Source organism: Salmo salar, chromosome ssa16 (assembly GCF_905237065.1).
Source record: "Salmo salar chromosome ssa16, Ssal_v3.1, whole genome shotgun sequence".
Lineage (NCBI taxonomy): Eukaryota > Metazoa > Chordata > Actinopteri > Salmoniformes > Salmonidae > Salmo > Salmo salar.
The window spans coordinates 67,956,323-67,976,116 of record NC_059457.1 but is presented as its reverse complement, the minus strand read 5'-3'; the positions used below and the strand labels follow the sequence as shown (position 1 = coordinate 67,976,116).

Genomic DNA, 19,794 nt, shown 5'->3' with positions numbered 1-19,794 from the left:
GCAAGAGGAACTATTTCACCCCATAGTGTCTTTCTCCTTGAATCTGTATTTCCTAGGTAATGCGATTTCCATACCTGGCCTAGAGTGTGTTCTTGCCTGGAGCTGTGAAACTGGTCATGTGACCAGCAACTTCCATACCTGGTCTAGATGGTGTTCTTGCCTGGAGCTGTGAAACTGGTCATGACCACTAAACTAAACCATTTTGAGAGTTTAAAAACACATCCTACGGTTTATGATCCTATAATACTAACCCACTATATCCTACTATAATACTCTAGCCTACTATACTAGCCCACTATATCCTACTATAATACTCTAGCCTACTATACTAGCCCACTATATCCTACTATAATACTCTAGCCTACTATACTAGCCCACTATATCCTACTATAATACTCTAGCCTACTATACTAGCCCACTATATCCTACTATAATAATCTAGCCTACTATACTAGCCCACTATATCCTACTATAATAATCTAGCCTACTATACTAGCCCACTATATCCTACTATAATAATCTAGTCTACTATACTAGTGCACTATATCCTACTACAATAATCTAGTCTACTATACTAGCGCAATATATCCTGCTATAATAACTCCACACTTACAAACCCCAAAATAACTCACTTTCACATAACCTTTGACAACCCTATTACTACTACTACCGTCACTACTGCTGTCACTACCACTACTATTTAACAACCTTACAGTGGTGGAAAAAGTACCTGATTTTCATACTTGAGTAAAAGTAAAGATACCTTAAAAAAAAATGACTCAAGTAAAACCGAAAGTCAAAAAGTAAAAGTCAAAAAGTATTTGGTTTTAAATGTACTTAAGTATCAAAAGTAAAAGTATAAATCATTAAAAATGTCTTATTTTCTTTTTATTTATGGATAGCGAGGGGCACAGTTCAACACTCAGACAAAATTCACAACCTAAGGATTTGTGTTTATTGAGTCTGCCAGATCAGAGGCAGTAGGGATGACTAGGTATTTTCTCTGGATAACTGCGTAAATTCGACAATTTTCTTGTCCAGCTAAGCATTCAAAATGTAACGAGTACTTTTGGGTGTCAGGGAAAATGTATTCAGTAAAAAGTACATTATTTATTTTAGGAATGTAGTTGAGTAAAAGGAAAAGTTGTCAAAAATATAAAAAGTAAAGTACAGATACCCAAAAAAACTACTTAAGTAGTACTTTAAAGTATTTTTTACTTACAGTTTAAGTTGGAAGTTTACATACACCTTAGCCAAATACATTTAAACTCAGTTTTGCACAATTCCTGACCTTTAATCCTAGAAAAAATGTCCTGTCTTAGGTCAGTTAGGATCACCACTTTATTTTAAGAATGTGAAATGTCAGAATAATAGTAGAGAGAATTATTTATTTCAGCTTTTATTTCTTTCATCACATTCCCAGTGGGTCAGAAGTTTGCATACAATCAATTAGTATTTGGTAGCATTGCCTTTAAATTGTTTAACTTGGGTCAAACGTTTCGGGTAGCTTTCCACAAGCTTCCCACAATAAGTTGGGTGAATTTTGGCCCATTCCTCCTGACAGAGTTGGTGTAACTGAGTCAGGTTTGTAGGCCTCCTTGTTCACACACGCTTTCTCAGTTCTGCCCACAAATTTTCTATAGGATCGAGGTCAGGGCTTTGTGATGGCCACTCCAATACCTTGACTTTGTTGTCCTTTAACCATTTTGCCACAACTTTGGAAGTATGCTTGGGGTCATTGTCCATTTGGAAGACCCATTTGCGACCAAGCTTTAACTTCCTGACTGATGTCTTGAGATGTTGCTTCAATATATCCACATCATTTTCCTTCCCTCATGATGCCATCTATTTTGTGAAGTGCACCAGTCCCTCCTGCAGCAAAGCACCCCCACAACATGATACTGCCACCCCTGTGCCTCACGGTTGGAATGGTGTTCTTTGGCTTGCAAGACTCCCCCTTTTTCCTCCAAACATAACGATGGTCATTATGGCCAAACAGTTCTATTTTTGTTTCATCAGACCAGAGGACATTTCTCCAAAAAGTACGATCTTTGTCCCAATGTGCAGTTGCAAACCGTAGTCTGGCTTTTTTATGGCAGTTTTGGAGCAGTGGCTTCCTCCTTGCTGAGCCGATGTTGATATAGGACTCCTTTTACTGTGGATATAGATACTTTTGTACCTGTTTCTTCCAGCATCTTCACAACGGCCTTTGCTGTTGTTCTGGGATTGATTTGCACTTTTCGCACCATAGTACGTTCATCTCTAAGAGACAGAACGCTTCTCCTTCCTGAGTGGTATGACGGCTGCGTGGACCCATGGTGTTTATACTTGCGTACTATTGTTTGTACAGATGAACGTGGTACCTTCAGGCGTTTGGAAATTGCTCCAAAGGATGAACCAGACTTGTGGAGGTCTACACATTTTTTTGGAGGTCTTGGATGATTTCTTTTGATTTCCACTGATGTCAAGCAAAGAGGCACTGAGTTTGAAGGTAGGCCTTGAAATACATCCACAGGTACACCTCCAATTGACTCAAATTATGTCAATTAGCCTATCAGAAGCTTCTGAAGCCATGACATAATTTTCTGGAATTTTCCAAGCTGTTTAAAGGCACAGTCAACTTAATGTATGTAAACGTCTGACCCGCTGGAATTGTGATACAGTGAAATAATCTGTCTGTAACCAATTGTTGGAAAAATTACTTATTTTACATTTACATTTAAGTCATTTAGCAGACGCTCTTATCCAGAGCGACTTACAAAATGGTGCATTCACCTTATGATATCCAGTGGAACAACCACTTTACAATAGTGCATCTAAATATTTTAAGGGGGGGGGTTAGAAGGATTACTTTATCCTATCCTAGGTATTCCTTAAAGAGGTGGGGTTTCAGGTGTCTCCGGAACGTGGTGATTGACTCCGCTGTCCTGGCGTCGTGAGGGAGCTTGTTCCACCATTGGGGTGCCAGAGCAGCGAACAGTTTTGACTGGGCTGAGCGGGAACTGTGCTTCCTCAGAGGTAGGGGGGCCAGCAGGCCAGTGGTGGATGAACGCAGTGCCCTTGTTTGGGTGTAGGGCCTGATCAGAGCCTGAAGGTATAGAGGTGCCGTTCCCTTCACAGCTCCGTAGGCAATCACCATGGTCTTGTAGCGGATGCGAGCTTCAACTGGAAGCCAGTGGAGAGAGCGGAGGAGCGGGGTGACGTGAGAGAACTTGGGAAGGTTGAACACCAGACGGGCTGCGGCGTTCTGGATGAGTTGTAGGGGTTTAATGGCACAGGCAGGGAGCCCAGCCAACAGCGAGTTGCAGTAATCCAGACGGGAGATGACAAGTGCCTGGATTAGGACCTGCGCCGCTTCCTGTGTGAGGCAGGGTCGTACTCTGCGAATGTTGTAGAGCATGAACCTACAGGATCGGGTCACCGCCTTGATGTTAGTGGAGAACGACAGGGTGTTGTCCAGGATCACGCCAAGGTTCTTAGCACTCTGGGAGGAGGACACAAGGGAGTTGTCAACCGTGATGGCGAGATCATGGAACGGGCAGTCCTTCCCCGGGAGGAAGAGCAGCTCCGTCTTGCCGAGGTTCAGCTTGAGCTGGTGATCCGTCATCCACACTGATATGTCTGACAGACATGCAGAGATGCGATTCGCCGCCTGGTTATCAGAAGGGGGAAAGGAGAAGATTAATTGTGTGTCGTCTGCATAGCAATGATAGGAGAGACCATGTGAGGATATGACAGAGCCAAGTGACTTGGTGTATAGCGAGAATAGGAGAGGGCCTAGAACAGAGCCCTGGGGGACACCAGTGGTGAGAGCGCATGGTGCGGAGACAGATTCTCGCCACGCCACCTGGTAGGAGCGACCTGTCAGGTAGGACGCAATCCAAGCGTGGGCCGCGCCGGAGATGCCCAACTCGGAGAGGGTGGAGAGGAGGATCTGATGGTTCACAGTATCAAAGGCAGCAGATAGGTCTAGAAGTATGAGAGCAGAGGAGAGAGAGTTAGCTTTAGCAGTGCGGAGAGCCTCCGTGACACAGAGAAGAGCAGTCTCAGTTGAATGCCCAGTCTTGAAACCTGACTGATTAGGATCAAGAAGGTCATTCTGAGAGAGATAGCAGGAGAGCTGGCCAAGGATGGCACGTTCAAGAGTTTTGGAGAGAAAAGAAAGAAGGGATACTGGTCTGTAGTTGTTGACATCGGAGGGATCGAGTGTAGGTTTTTTTCAGAAGGGGTGCAACTCTCGCTCTCTTGAAGACGGAAGGGACGTAGCCAGCGGTCAAGGATGAGTTGATGAGCGAGGTGAGGAAGGGGAGAAGGTCTCCGGAAATGGTCTGGAGAAGAGAGGAGGGGATAGGGTCAAGTGGACAGGTTGTTGGGCGGCCGGCCGTCACAAGACGCGAGATTTCATCTGGAGAGAGAGGGGAGAAAGAGGTCAAAGCACAGGGTAGGGCAGTGTGAGCAGGACCAGCGGTGTCGTTTGACTTAGCAAACGAGGATCGGATATCGTCAACCTTCTTTTCAAAATGGTTGACGAAGTCATCCGCAGAGAGGGAGGAGGGGGGGAGGGGGAGGAGGATTCAGGAGGGAGGAGAAGGTAGCAAAGAGCTTCCTAGGGTTAGAGGCAGATGCTTGGAATTTAGTGGTAGAAAGTGGCTTTAGCAGCAGAGACAGAAGAGGAGAATGTAGAGAGGAGTGAGTGAAAGGATGCCAGGTCCGCAGGGAGGCGAGTTTTCCTCCATTTCCGCTCGGCTGCCCGGAGCCCTGTTCTGTGAGCTCGTAGTGAGTCGTCGAGCCACGGAGCAGGAGGGGAGGACCGAGCCGGCCTGGAGGATAGGGGACAGAGAAAATCAAAGGATGCAGAAAGGGAGGAGAGGAGGGTTGAGGAGGCAGAATCAGGAGATAGGTTGGAGAAGGTTTGAGCAGAGGGAAGAGATGATAGGATGGAAGAGGAGAGAGTAGCAGGAGAGAGAGAGCGAAGGTTGGGACGGCGCAATACCATCCGAGTAGGGGCAGAGTGAGAAGTGCTGGATGAGAGCAAGAGGGAAAAGGATACAAGGTAGTGGTCGGAGATTTGGAGGGGAGTTGCAATGAGATTAGTGGAAGAACAGCATCTAGTAAAGATGAGGTCAAGCGTATTGCCTGCCTTGTGAGTAGGGGGGGAAGGTGAGAGGGTGAGGTCAAAAGAGGAGAGGAGTGGAAAGAAGGAGGCAGAGAGGAATGAGTCAAAGGTAGACGTGGGGAGGTTAAAGTCACCCAGAACTGTGAGAGGTGAGCCATCCTCAGGAAAGGAACTTATCAAGGCGTCAAGCTCATTGATGAACTCTCCAAGGGAACCTGGAGGGCGATAAATGATAAGGATGTTAAGCTTGAAAGGGCTGGTAACTGTGACAGCATGGAATTCAAATGAGGAGATAGACAGATGGGTCAGGGGAGAAAGAGAGAATGTCCACTTGGGAGAGATGAGGATTCCAGTGCCACCACCCCGCTGGCTCGATGCTCTAGAGGTATGCGAGAACACGTGGGCAGACGAAGAGAGAGCAGTAGGAGTAGCAGTGTTATCTGTGGTAATCCATGTTTCCGTCAGCGCCAGGAAGTCTAGGGACTGGAGGGTAGCATAGGCTGAGATGAACTCAGCCTTGTTGGCTGCAGACCGGCAGTTCCAGAGGCTGCCGGAGACCTGGAACTCCACGTGGGTCGTGCGCGCTGGGACCACCAGGTTGGAGTGGCAGCGGCCACGCGGTGTGAAGCGTTTGTATGGCCTGTGCAGAGAGGAGAGAACAGGGATAGACAGACACATAGTTGACAAGCTACAGAAGTGTTGTTTCTTGTATTATTGCCTCATGTCTTTAGAGAACTGTTTCACTTTGATATCCTTTTTCTTCTGTCCTGATTTTCTCTTTCTTTTCTTCTGTTAACTAGATATTCTTTGTTGTTCTTCGTTAGCTAGCTAGCTTCTTCCAAAAGAGTCCCTAACAACTTATGTCATGCACATAGTATATGTCCTAACCGACTTGCCAAAACTATAGTTTGTTTAACAAGAAATTTGTGGAGTGGTTGGAAAAACAAGTTTTAATGACTCCAACCTAAGTGTATGTAAACTTCCGACTTCAACTGTAAGTACTTTACATCACTGCAACCATAAATACTTCAAGACTTGCAAGCGCACATATTTTCTTTAGGAAATGTCTTGTTTTAGTTTTGTAAATATTATTCGAAGAACGTAAGTGCATATTTATTCCCCACTTTATAAAAAAAAATGAAATCACCTTGGCAATATCCTTAGCTGCCTGCTGCAACACCCACCATAATGGCCTACCTCACGGCGATGCTGTGGCCGTTCTGTTTATTTGAGCCTACGGATGCATTAGGTGGCTGCTATGTGATGCCTAGGCTAGAAAATTGTAATTCACCATGACACAATTAATCACACTGATACCAATATCTGAAGCCTTTCATTTCTATCATTGTTGCACAACAGAATACCACCTCCATAGCTATTTAATGATCACTGTCGAAGTGGGACACCATATCAGGCCATATCATTTGGAACTGTAGGCCTACATGTTATTCTCCTCAAGCTTCATTCAATATAAATGCATCCTTCTCCAACTCCTCTCATATTTATGAGACACGTTTTAAGTCTGCCAGAAACAATCCCGCTATTACCGCTTTCATGAGGCTTGTTCGGAAGGAGGATATACTGTAGTAGGCATGCTATCTGGTCTTTCCAAACAATGATAGCTTCATGAACACGCATCTCTAAAACGGAATGCATGTTGATGTTCCCGCTGGGGCTAAACAAGTACACTCAATGTTGTTTGGACGTTATTTCTTTCATGCACACAACAAACTTTGAAAAAACATGACGCCATTTATCTAATACAGGATTTGTAATGACCCCGCCAATCATGCACACACGCACTCAGAAATACAATCATGCGCTACCAGCGAATGTTGTATCGCTGTTTAGCATTAAAAACATGATATCTAATTAAGATTCCATTCATATATACAGTATGACGTCTCTGAAAAGGACAATGTCCTTACAGAAAAACCACACGATTTCACATGTGGAAAATCCCATGATTTCACATTCAACTTAATTTGGTCCTGTATGGCTCAGTTGGTAGAGCATGGTGCTTGCACTGGCAGTGTGGGGCCGCCCATATGTAAAATTGCATCTATTATATTATTAGAAAACGTATTTTTGGAACACTACCCATGCGATCATGTTTTCACGTGTAGTGTCGTGTTATCACGTTGCTTTACATGCTGTCACATGTGATCACATTAACTTCACATAAGATCACATGAAAAAGTGTGCACTTCATGTGGTTCCTCCATAAGGGTTAGTATCGGCTTCTTAGCGGATGAAACCAAATGTGTTATTTCAGAGGAGAGGAGCAGTAGAGCGCCTAGCACCCAGCCTTGAGGGTAAGAGATTTGCTGATTACTGTACAGCTATCTCATTCAAATTCCAGGCAAGGAAATCAGCACATTGGGCCAGTGGACACACACACCCACTCATTACCAAAGTTGTCGTGGAAACAACCTAGTTCTGGCTGGCACTGGGCCCGTGTGAAAGGGCCCAAAAAATTGTGAAAGACTCCAGTCACCCAAGTTATAGACTGTTTTCTCTGCTACCGCACAGCATGCGGTACCGGAGCGCCAAGTCTAGGACCAAATGAATCCTTAACAGCTTCTACCCCCAAGCCATAAGACTGCTGAACAATTAATCAAATGGCCACCTGGACTATTTACAATGACCCCCCCCCCCCCCTTTGTTTTTACACTGCTGCTACTCACTGTTTATTATCTGTGCATAGTCACTTTACCCCTACCTACATGTAGAAATTACCTCGACTAACCTGTACCCCTGCGCATTGACTCGATACCGGTTATTTTATTGTTACTTTTTATTATTTTTTATTTTCCTTTTTACTTTAGTTTATTTAGTAAATATTTTCTTAACTCTATTTCTTGAACTGCATTGTTGGTTAAGGCCTTGTAAGTAAGCATTTCACGTTATCTGTTGTATTCGGCGCAAGTGACAAATACATTTGGATTAGATTTGATTTGGCACATAGGGGTTTGAACTAAAGAAAGCATTGGGGTTCTGTCTGGGGACTGTATTAGCACATGAAATGTCCCCTAGCTCCCCCGAGACAGCAACAGCTAGTTATGTCAACCCAAAACATTGTTAGGAAGTCTGGCATGTACAGATATTAGATCATATTCTTCTGAATCCAACCATACAGCATGCAGTAGAAAAAATTGTACATGACACCTGCTGATCCAGAACCATAAACCAAGGGAAATAGCAGGTTGTCAGTGCTGGTATTTTGACTGATGGGGAAGAAAGCATATTACACCATCCCTATCCCACAGAGTCTTCCCATCGTCTAATTTTCATACAGGGCTCAGCAGCTTCTTATGAACCAATGACCCACAGGGCTGGGTAGAGAGGAAGGGATTTGAGTTAGAGACTGACTGACAGTCTACCGGTTAAAACTGGTTTTCATCTGCCTGCCCCACTGCTAAGCACTTGATAGAAGGCTGTTTTGGGAGGGTTGTAACAGCCTTTGAATCCAGCTGCGGATTACCGGCAATAGGAGAATGTGTTTTGGCAAAGGCAACTAGAAAAGTATACTGAACCAATTAATAAACGCAACATGTAAAGTGTTGGTCGCATGTTTCATGAGCTGAAATAAAAGAAATGTTCCATGTGCACAAAAAGCTATTTTTGCTCAAATTTTGTTTACATCCCTGTTAGTAAGCATTTCTTCTTTGCCAAGATAATCCATCCACCTGACAGGTGTGGCATATTAATAAGCTGATTAAACAGCATGATCATTACACAGGTGCACACAAATGGAAATGGAGAAGGCGGCAGACATTTTACGTGCCCCCAACCGATCGTGTTTATTTGTTTGTTTATTTGCTTTGTTTGTAACTTATTTTGTTACATATTTTGTATATAATGTTGCCACTACCGTCTCTTATGACCGAAAATAACTTCTGGACATCAGGACTGCGATTACTCATCACAGACTGGCAGAATCCTTTTTTTCCTGTAGTCTGACGAGCCCGACGCGAACGATATACAGGTTTCTCGGGAACAGGCCCAGATCCCTGTGATTTGAGTGAAGAGGAGGTGGAAAAAAAGGGGGCCGGAGAGGGGGCTGCCTTCTGAGAATTCGTAGGGGATCGAATAAATCCCCACTTCCTTCCATTCTACTAGCAAACGTGCAATCTTTGGACAATAAAATAGATGACCTACGCGGAAGATTAAACTACCAACGGGACATTCAAAACTGTAATATCTTATGCTTCACGGAGTCGTGGCTGAACGACGTCACTATCAACATACTGGTTATACGCTGCACCGGCAGGATAGAAAAGCGGCGTCTGGTAAGACAAGGGGCGGCGGACTATGTATTTTTGTAAATAACAGCTGGTGCACGATATCTAAGGAAGTCTCGAGCTATTGCTCGCCTGAGGTAGAGTATCTCATGATAAGCTGTAGACCACACTATATACCTAGAGAGTTGTCATCTGTATTTTTCGTAGCTGTTTACATACCACCACAGTCAGAAGCTGGCACTAAGACAGCATTGAATGAGCTGTACTCCGCCATAAGCAAACAAGAAAACGCTCACCCAGAGGCAGTGCTCCTAGTAGCCGGAGACTTTAATGCAGGGAAACTTAAATCCGTTTGACCAAATTTCTATCAGCATGTTAAATGTGCAACCAGAGGACAAAAAACTCTGGACCACCTTTACTCCACACACAGAGACGCATACAAAGCGCTCCCTCGCCCTCCATTTGGCAAATCTGACCATAATTCTATCCTCCTGATTCCTGCTTACAAGCAAAAATTAAAGCAGGAAGCACCAGTGACTAGATCAATAAAAAAGTGGTCAGATGAAGCAGATGCTAAGCTACAGGACTGTTTTGCTAGCACAGACCTCCGTTGGCATTGAGGTGTACACCACATCAGTCATTGGCTTCATCAATAAGTGCATCGATGACATCGTCCCCACAGTGACCGTACGTACATACCCCAACCAGAAGCCATGGATTACAGGCAACATCCACACTGAGCTAAAGGCTAGAGCTACAGCTTTCAAGGAGCGGGACTCTAACCCGGAAGCTTCTAAGAAATCACGCTATGCCCTCCGATGAACCATCAAACGGGCAATACAGGACTAAGATTGAATCGTACTACACCGGCTCTGACGCTCGTCGGATGAGGCAGGGCTTGCAAACCATCACAGACTACAAAGAGAAGCACAGCTGAGAGCTGCCCAGTGACACGAGCCTACCAGATGAGCTAAACTACTTCTATGCTCACTTCGAGGCAAATAACACTGAAACATGCATGAGAGCACCAGCTGTTCTGGAAGACTGTGTGATCACGCTCTCCGCAGCCGATGTGAGTAAGACCTTTAAACAGGTCAATATTCACAAGGCTGCAGGGATGGATGGATTACCAGGATGTGTACTGTGAGCATTCGCTGACCAACTGGCAAGTGCCTTCACTGACATTTTCAACCTCTCCCTGTTTGAGTTTGTAATACCACATGCAGAACGCATGTGCCCAAGAACACTAAGGTAACCTGCCTAAATGACTACCAACCCGTAGCAGTCACATCTGTAGCCATGAAGTGCTTTGAAAGGCTGGTCATGGCTCACATCAACACCATTATCCCAGAAACCCTAGACCCACTCAAATTTGCATACTGCCCCAGCAGATCCACAGATGATGCAATCTCTATTGCACTCCACACTGCCCTTTCCCACCTGGACAAAAGGAATCCCTATGTGAGAATGCTATTCACTGAATACAGCTCACCATAGCGCCCTCAAAGATCATCAATAAGCTAAGGACCCTGGGACTAAACACCTCACTCTGCAACTGGATCCTGGACTTCCTGACAGGCTGCCCCCAGGTGGTAAGGGTAGGATAACAACACTCTGCCACCATGATCCTCAACACAGGGGCCCTTCAGGGGTACGTGCTCAGTCTCCTCATGTACTCCCTGTTGATACTTTTTTTCTTATTCTTAGCCTTATTTTTTTTTAACTGCATTGTTGATTAGGGGCTCGTAAGTAAGCATTTCACTGTAAGGTCGTACACCTGTTGTATTTGGCGCATTTGACTAATAAAATTTGATTTGTGCTGTGCTGTGGACAATAAAAGGTCACTCAAAAATGAGCAGTTTTGTCACACAACACAATGCCACAGATGTCTCAAGTTTTGAGGGAGTGTGCAATTGGCATGCTGACTGCAGGAATGTCCATCAGAGCTGTTGCCAGAGAATTTAATATTAATTTGTCTACCATAAGCCACCTCCAACATCGTTTTAGAAAATTTGGCAGTCTGTCCAACCGGCGTCACAACCGTAGACCACGTGTAACCATGCCAGCCCAGGACCTCCACATATGGCTTCTTTGCCTGTGGAATCATCTGAGACAAGACACCAGGACAGCTGATGAAATTGAGGATTATTTATGTCTGTAATAAAGCCCCTCCCAGTCATGTGAAATCCATAGATTATGGCTTAATTTATTTATTTCAATTGACTAATTTCCTTACATGAACTTTAATTCAGTAAAATCATTGAAATTGTTGCATGTTGCGCTTATATTTTTGAATGTTATGTACCAGTGATTTCAATTTAGAATGTTTGAGTCTGCATTACACCATTTAAATAAATGGGGGTACAGAAAGCTTTATGGTTTTAAAAGTAAAAATAGGAGCAAACTACTGTATTGAAGAAATCTAAGATGAGAAAGTCTGCACATTTCAAATTTGGTTTGGTGTTTGTAGCTAAAATGGTTAAGTGCAGTGGCAAATGCTAAAATCGACCATTAAATCCCATGCATCTTGTATGCAAATGTGATATGCTTTTGGTTCAAAAGTATAAATATGTTCAACAATCTTTTGACAAGCAAAAGTCAGCCTGCACATTTTAACATTGGTTCCGTATTTGTAGTTTAAACAATTCAAGAGGCGAATCCAGGAATGACCCATTGTAGCTTATGGAGCCTCAATGCGCATTTTAAATGGCTACAGTTGAAAAATAATAAACAGTATCAAATCTCCATTGACAAGCGATCTACGCTGAGTCAGTCTGTACGTTTTAAAGTTGGTTTGGTGTTTGTATCTTAAACAGTTGAATACCTGATTTTTATTTTTAAATTTTTTTAATTAAAATTAATTCAAGTTTACGGTCCTTGAAATTCATTGGGATTAACGCCTATATGGTTGTAGTATGAAAAGTATAACAGTATGAAAATATTTTTTCAAGCAACCTGAAGACAGTCAGCTTGCACGTCTTAAAGTCGGTAGCTTTTACGGTTTTGGCACTACAAATGCCAGCATAAGGCAATTAATAAGACATTTTGTTTTAATTTTAGTAGGCTAGTTGTTCTTGATTTCAGCAAGCACCGCGAATAGGGGCAGTATAAACCCAGGGGAATTCTTATTTGTTTGTAGCCTACACTTATGCACTGCAGTATTGCAGAAATCCTGGGGTGTTTCTTTTTAGTATCTCATTTTGTACGTCTGCGCTACTCTGTGTTGCTTTTCCATGGAGAGCTGAGGCTGTGCAAGGCAATTGAACATGATTAGATTAGCTGACAGTTAGAGCAACAGACTCAGTATGTATGCTTTAAATGACTAGTGTCACTGTAGAGAATTTGCCTGCCAAGGGCCTGATCTCGTGACAGTTATGGTGTGCAATGCATCAAGAATCGCCCCTATCCATATACAAATCTCTAGACAAATGACATTATGTTATCTGACTCAGATAGCAAATAATAGTAAATATCTTGGTCTACTCTTCTGTGGTGGCAGGCTGTATTGGGTAGGGCTATATTTGATGTGGAAGCTTTAGACTGTGATTCTGATCTGTCTGCAAGATTAGATAAACTAGGCATGGTGTAAATATAGTCTTCGCAGAAGTAAAATAGCAACTTTGTTTCAATATTTTGTTTCCTTAATTAGCAGTTCAATTCCACATCATGCCTTAATTAGCAGTTCAATTCCACATCATGCCTTAATTAGCAGTTCAATTCCACATCATGCCTTAATTAGCAGTTCAATTCCACATCATGCCTTAATTAGCAGTTCAATTCCACATCATGCCATAATTAAGTTCAATTCCACATCATGCCATAATTAACAGTTCAATTCCACATGCCTTAATTAACAGTTCAATTCCACATCATGCCTTAATTAGCAGTTCAATTCCACATCATGCCTTAATTAGCAGTTCAATTCCACATCATGCCATAATTAGCAGTTCAATTCCACATCATGCCTTAATTAGCAGTTCAATTCCACATCATGCCTTAATTAACCGTTCAATTCCACATCATGCCTTAATTATCAGTTCAATTCCACATCATGCCTTAATTAGCAGTTCAATTCCACATCATGCCTTAATTAGCAGTTCAATTCCACATCATGCCTTAATTAGCAGTTCAATTCCACATCATGCCTTAATTAGCAGTTCAATTCCACATCATGCCTTAATTAGCAGTTCAATTCCACATCATGCCTTAATTAACCGTTCAATTCCACATCATGCCTTAATTAACCGTTCAATTCCACATCATGCCTTAATTATCAGTTCAATTCCACATCATGCCATAATTAGCAGTTCAATTCCACATCATGCCATAATTAGCAGTTCAATTCCACATCATGCCTTAATTATCAGTTCAATTCCACATCATGCCTTAATTAACCGTTCAATTCCACATGCCTTAATTAACAGTTCAATTCCACATCATGCCTTAATTAGCAGTTCAATTCCACATGCCTTAATTAACAGTTCAATTCCACATCATGCCTTAATTAACAGTTCAATTCCACATGCCTTAATTAACAGTTCAATTCCACATCATGCCTTAATTAGCAGTTCAATTCCATATCATGCCTAGTAGCAGTTCAATTCCACATCATGCCTTAAGTAGAAGTTCAATTCCACATCATGCCTTAATTAGCAGTTCAATTCCACATCATGCCTTAATTAGCAGTTCAATTCCACATCATGCCATAATTAGCAGTTCAATTCCACATCATGCCTTAATTAACAGTTCAATTCCACATCATGCCTTAATTAGCAGTTAAATTCCACATCATGCCTTAATTAGCAGTTCAATTCCACATCATGCCTTAAGTAGAAGTTCAATTCCACATCATGCCTTAAGTAGCAGTTCAATTCCACATCATGCCTTAAGTAGCAGTTCAATTCCACATCATGCCTTAAGTAGAAGTTCAATTCCACATCATGCCTTAAGTAGCAGTTCAATTCCACATCATGCCTTAAGTAGCAGTTCAATTCCACATCATGCCTTAATTAGCAGTTCAATTCCACATCATGCCTTAATTAACCGTTCAATTCCACATCATGCCTTAATTAGCAGTTCAATTCCACATCATGCCTTAATTAGCAGTTCAATTCCACATCATGCCTTAATTAGCAGTTCAATTCCACATCATGCCATAATTAAGTTCAATTCCACATCATGCCTTAATTAGCAGTTCAATTCCACATCATGCCTTAATTAGCAGTTCAATTCCACATCATGCCATAATTAAGTTCAATTCCACATCATGCCTTAATTAGCAGTTCAATTCCACATCATGCCTTAATTAGCAGTTCAATTCCACATCATGCCTTAATTAACCGTTCAATTCCACACCATGCCTTAATTATCAGTTCAATTCCACATCATGCCTTAATTAGCAGTTCAATTCCACATCATGCCTTAATTAGCAGTTCAATTCCACATCATGCCTTAATTAGCAGTTCAATTCCACATCATGCCATAATTAGCAGTTCAATTCCACATCATGCCATAATTAGCAGTTCAATTCCACATCATGCCATAATTAGCAGTTCAATTCCACATCATGCCTTAATTATCTGTTCAATTCCACATCATGCCATAATTAGCAGTTCAATTCCACATCATGCCATAATTAACAGTTCAATTCCACATGCCTTAATTAACAGTTCAATTCCACATCATGCCTTAATTAGCAGTTCAATTCCACATCATGCCTAGTAGCAGTTCAATTCCACATCATGCCTTAAGTAGAAGTTCAATTCCACATCATGCCTTAAGTAGCAGTTCAATTCCACATCATGCCTTAAGTAGCAGTTCAATTCCACATCATGCCTTAATTAGCAGTTCAATTCCACATCATGCCTTAAGTAGCAGTTCAATTCCACATCATTCCTTAATTAGCAGTTCAATTCCACATCATGCCAAGTAAACTGCTCCGCCTGGCACACAGTACATTCACTTATGCCCCGCCCACCCTTCTCTCTCCCCCCAAAAAAACAATTATCGAGGAAGGACGGTTCTTTCATACCTCAATTGAAAGAACCACAACGCCACATTACACATCTTATAGTGTGTATTGTCGAGTAGCACTGAATAGCGTTCGATTGCAACTTGTCTCTTTCTTTGAAGATGGCGCGAAAGCATGCATTCCGGGTCTAAACCTGAAGAAATGTCGATGTTCGCCGGAATTAAGAGCGTTTGACTAGCTCAGGTAAGGCATTTTACCATCTTTGTATCAGACAGAGCAATCAACGATACCATGGATATTTCAAACAGAGGGTTGTGATGAGAGGGACGCTTATATAGAGATCGCAATGGGTTTCAAACTGTGCCATAGAAAAGGGGGCATGCAGAATGGTTAAAACATTGCCACTGGCTTCCATCCGAAATATAACGTGAACTACAAAGTTGCCTACATAACATGTTGAAAACATAATGTGTGCCTAGTTCACCTACAACAAAAATATGGGTTCCCATCGAACTGAAAACGCCAGTGATATTATATTCTTAATGTCTAATTGGAATATTTCTCAATACTTTGGAACAGTACACAGTCGTAATTCCTGCAGTGAACTGATCCCACTGCTCACCTATTGATGAGTGTTGAGAGGGTCAGCACGAGCTGCCATGTGAAGGCTTTTATTTGAATACATTTTGGTTCTCAAAAGTCAACTTGGCTACATCTTACAGCACAACGAATCATAAACACATCGGACTATATTGACTCATCTTTTTATAATTTGACTTTTTTTAACGTTTCGGACATGATAAACTAAAATATGCAGATGGACTCGTCCATTTTAATGAATTCAGTGTCCATATGACCACAAATTACGGTTGTGGAATGATTTGGGTTTACGATTGAGGAGTGTCATGGTCTGGTGTGTGCTCAGAGAGACAGACAGGTGAGAGGCAGGGTGACAGAGCCTTGCCGCCCTGTCTGATAGTCCTTCTCCAGGCTACCTCAACACCACCAGTTCCAGGACACCTGGCCTGACACACTGGGTCAGTAGCCCCAGATACCAGCTGACTACAGACTGGCCCCAGACCTGTCTGTTCAGCCCCCTTTCACAGTCCTGACATCTTAATTACTGGACACCTGTGAACACCTGGTGTTGGGAATGGGGTATACCTCCTGTGTGTGTGTGTGTGTGTGTGTGTGTGTGTGTCAATTGCAGCCCTTTGTTAAAACACCCAATCCTAAATCAACCCATAGCCCCTACTGCCTAACCCTGGATAGGTACAGCTGTCAATAAGGTAATAGCTCCTCTTTGCTCTCTAATAATGGGTGAAATTGTCACCAAATTGCTTATTATTTTCCTATTCTCTCAGATCTACGCAAGTTTGGGGATTTGGCGAGAAAATGACATGTCAGTAAAGAACACCTTGTCTCGCCATGTGGTGTGTTACCTAATAAGGCCAGAGGAGGTGTTGTGTATAGCCAATGAATGGCAATATACCACGGCTAAGGGCTGTTCTTATGCAAGATGCAGCATTCAGCCAATCAGCATTCGGGGCTCGAACCATCCAGTTTAGAATGTTAAATAAACACCTTCACAGAAATGTGTTGGAAGACAAGCTTCCTGCGTTATGCTGCAAGATACAGCATGAATTTATTTCTGGGGCTTTTTGAAAGCTCCATGGTTTGTTCCAGACAGTATAGGGCATTTCCATGTAAAATGCCCCATGAGCACATCAAATTTGGTGTCAAATGAAACTCATAGTCTATATTTTGAGAAATTAAGGCGCATCTACATTTTTAAACCAATCTCCTTCCAAAAAATTAGGAATAAGCAAAGGCTTTGATTTCTAGTCAAACAGATGGACAAGGGGTTTTAGAAAACATCTAGCAGAAAGTCTTATAAGCTATTAGGAATGAATCAAAACACAATAATGTTGAAGTAAAGGCCCCTGCCAACTAATATCAACATTCATAATTTAGTTTGGCAGAAATTATTAGTCTTCTGTAAGTTTAAGAAATATTGTCTAGTGTCTTGTCATTCTCTTACCAAAACCCCACATTCTTTAAGATATTTTATAATTTCTCTCCCTGATGAGGACGGAGGAGAATGAAAGCTCACAGAATTAACAAGTAAAGGTATACCTATCAATTAGCTGTAGTGTTTTACTGATATAAATTTGGTTTGATTTATTAGGTGATTCAAACACGTCGTTCTGTTAGTAAATCAGTGAAGGACAATGACGACAACTCAGAATGACCTGAAACTGAATTGTCTACAATGGGAATTCATAGTAGTCACAAACCACAGTTGGGTCACCTGCTACTGTCTTGTTCAGCTCATAAATGTTTTCTTTCTGTCACGTGATGGTCAAACCAAGAGTGTGAAAACAGTCTGGACAACCCCTCCCTCTCTTTTTCCCTGTCTCTCTTCTCTCTCTCTCTCCAGTTAATGTCACCTCTCCCAGCTCTTACTGACACTTATCTATGAGCCCCCTCTCTTTCCATTTACTGTAACCAGCCCCTTCACTCACTGAACCCTGACCGACACTGGACGTTGAAATTTGGTCAGTCCAAATCTAAACCAATCATGGACAGTGAAGAAAAGAGTGTAGTTTGGGAAGTAACTGATTACACATGACTCCAGACAGACATTTTCCCCCGGTGGCACTGGAGCCACTAGGATTTTCAGTCCATGATTTGGTCTCACCCCAAAAACAATTTCTGCGTCATATATATATATATATATATCTCTCTTCTAAAGTAATTTGGTGCTTTATTAAAAAGTGTAAGAGAATACTAAGATGGTATTTCTTCATATTTTAATGTTGTGATTTGAATGAGCAGCCTAATCCAGTGATTGTCATGCATTTTGGGTTAACAATTAGGCTATTGTTATTTTTGACTGTTAAAATAGGGCTCCAGAATTTTCTTTTTCGTTTTTTTTGTTCAATAGAGATGAATTTCCCTGCATCTTTATGTGCACTAATATCATAGGCACATTTTATTTGGGGCTAATTTACCACCTGAGTAAGTGCAAATTCAATAAAACTTTAGAACACAATAAATATAATACCCACTGCTTAGCAGCCGTGTATCAATCTAACATGTCGAATGTGCGGCTCGCACCAATGTGACCAATTGAAGGTAGTGCATTGTGTTGCATGGGTTGTTTAACTTGGCGACTCAATGGTTCAGCGTCATTCTGTTACCATGTAATAGCCCCTATATTTGATTTTCATAATTTTTTTTTTAGCTTTGACCCCCCTGGCCCCTGCTGTGTGAGTCACCTCTGGTGCCAGCCTGCGTAAGATGGGCCCACTACAGTAGTTGTTATGAGATTTCATTCAGTCACACAGACTCAGTCACGAGGCTTAGGCTACACAAAACAGGGTTTCTCTCCCTAAAGCCATTTGAGTAGAGTTCTGGTGTCTTGCTCCTCTCTTTAATACAAAACTGGAAACGAAACTGCTTGGTGAGTTTGTAGGCTAGATAAAACTGGTCCACACAAGAAGAGACATTATGCCTCTCTCACACTTCCTCTTTTGGGGATAGGCTAGCTAACTTGCCTCCAAAAAGGTAAGAAGAAAGACCTCTTCATTCACTCCTGTATCGTTTATATTACCACAGTCGATCCCGGACTTTTCATTTGAATCCACAGGGAGACTGACGAGGCCCTCAGGATGTTTGTGAATGTTAATAAGTTGCCATTACCACCGAACACTGGAACTGAGTCTGACATACATTGTGGGATAAGATCGCATGAAAACTGGGTTACAGGAGGTAGACCTGATCACCACACATCCCCTAGGAGCCCATATATGTGTGACTCACTTTTCTTTAATCTAGAGCTCCCATCAAACAAACACGGAACTTTGCTGTCTCCTTCCTGACCACAGATGTTATCATGTACTTTTTCAATCCATGCATTGCGTGATATCTGCGCAAATCAGGAAGTGGAGAGGATTTCTGACAAATGAAAACTGCAATGTAATATTTCTGGGTAGCATACAGTACTGTTACAGTAGCCCCCCCCCCCCATAGTCACATGAAGGTTTCTGGGTACTTTGTAACTAAGTACAATTTATTATCATGATACAGTGAAGAGCATGTGTTTGCTGTCTCCCCAGTCGTAATATTATCGAGGGAGAAACACTGACAAATAAGTGAATCGCAAGCCAACACAAAACGCCACTACATTTGCTTGAAAATAACCGCTTGACGTCTTTCTCCTGCAGCCATGTGGGCGTTGAGTAATTATGCATCTTCTACATGTGACGTGAGATGAGGGGTAGTAGAGTAGATAAGCCTGGTGGTATAACGTGTACTGTAAATTCCCCTCTTCCATGGTTATTAGAGAACCTCCCTCAATGGTGCTTTAGCCAGGAGCCAAAGCTACTTTTACCTTCCTCCCACATCAAGAGCTTTTGTCATGCACCACATCAAGAGGTAGATTTAAGCAATAAGGCCCG

The 19,794-nt window shown here is 42.3% G+C and overlaps 1 protein-coding gene across 2 annotated transcripts in view; it reads left to right on the top strand.

The window, feature by feature from the left end:
- LOC106574443 (beta-galactoside alpha-2,6-sialyltransferase 2) overlaps nt 1-19,794 on the top strand; it is a 48,851-nt gene that overhangs the window by 11,382 nt on the left and 17,675 nt on the right. The window contains exon 1 of one of the 2 annotated variants that reach the window (XM_014150341.2): nt 15,344-15,574. The exons of the other annotated variant lie outside the window; for it this stretch is intronic. The gene's annotated coding sequence lies outside the window, so the exon portion shown is untranslated. Of the gene's footprint in view, nt 1-15,343; nt 15,575-19,794 lie in introns of those variants that run through there. 2 annotated transcript variants of the gene reach the window in all.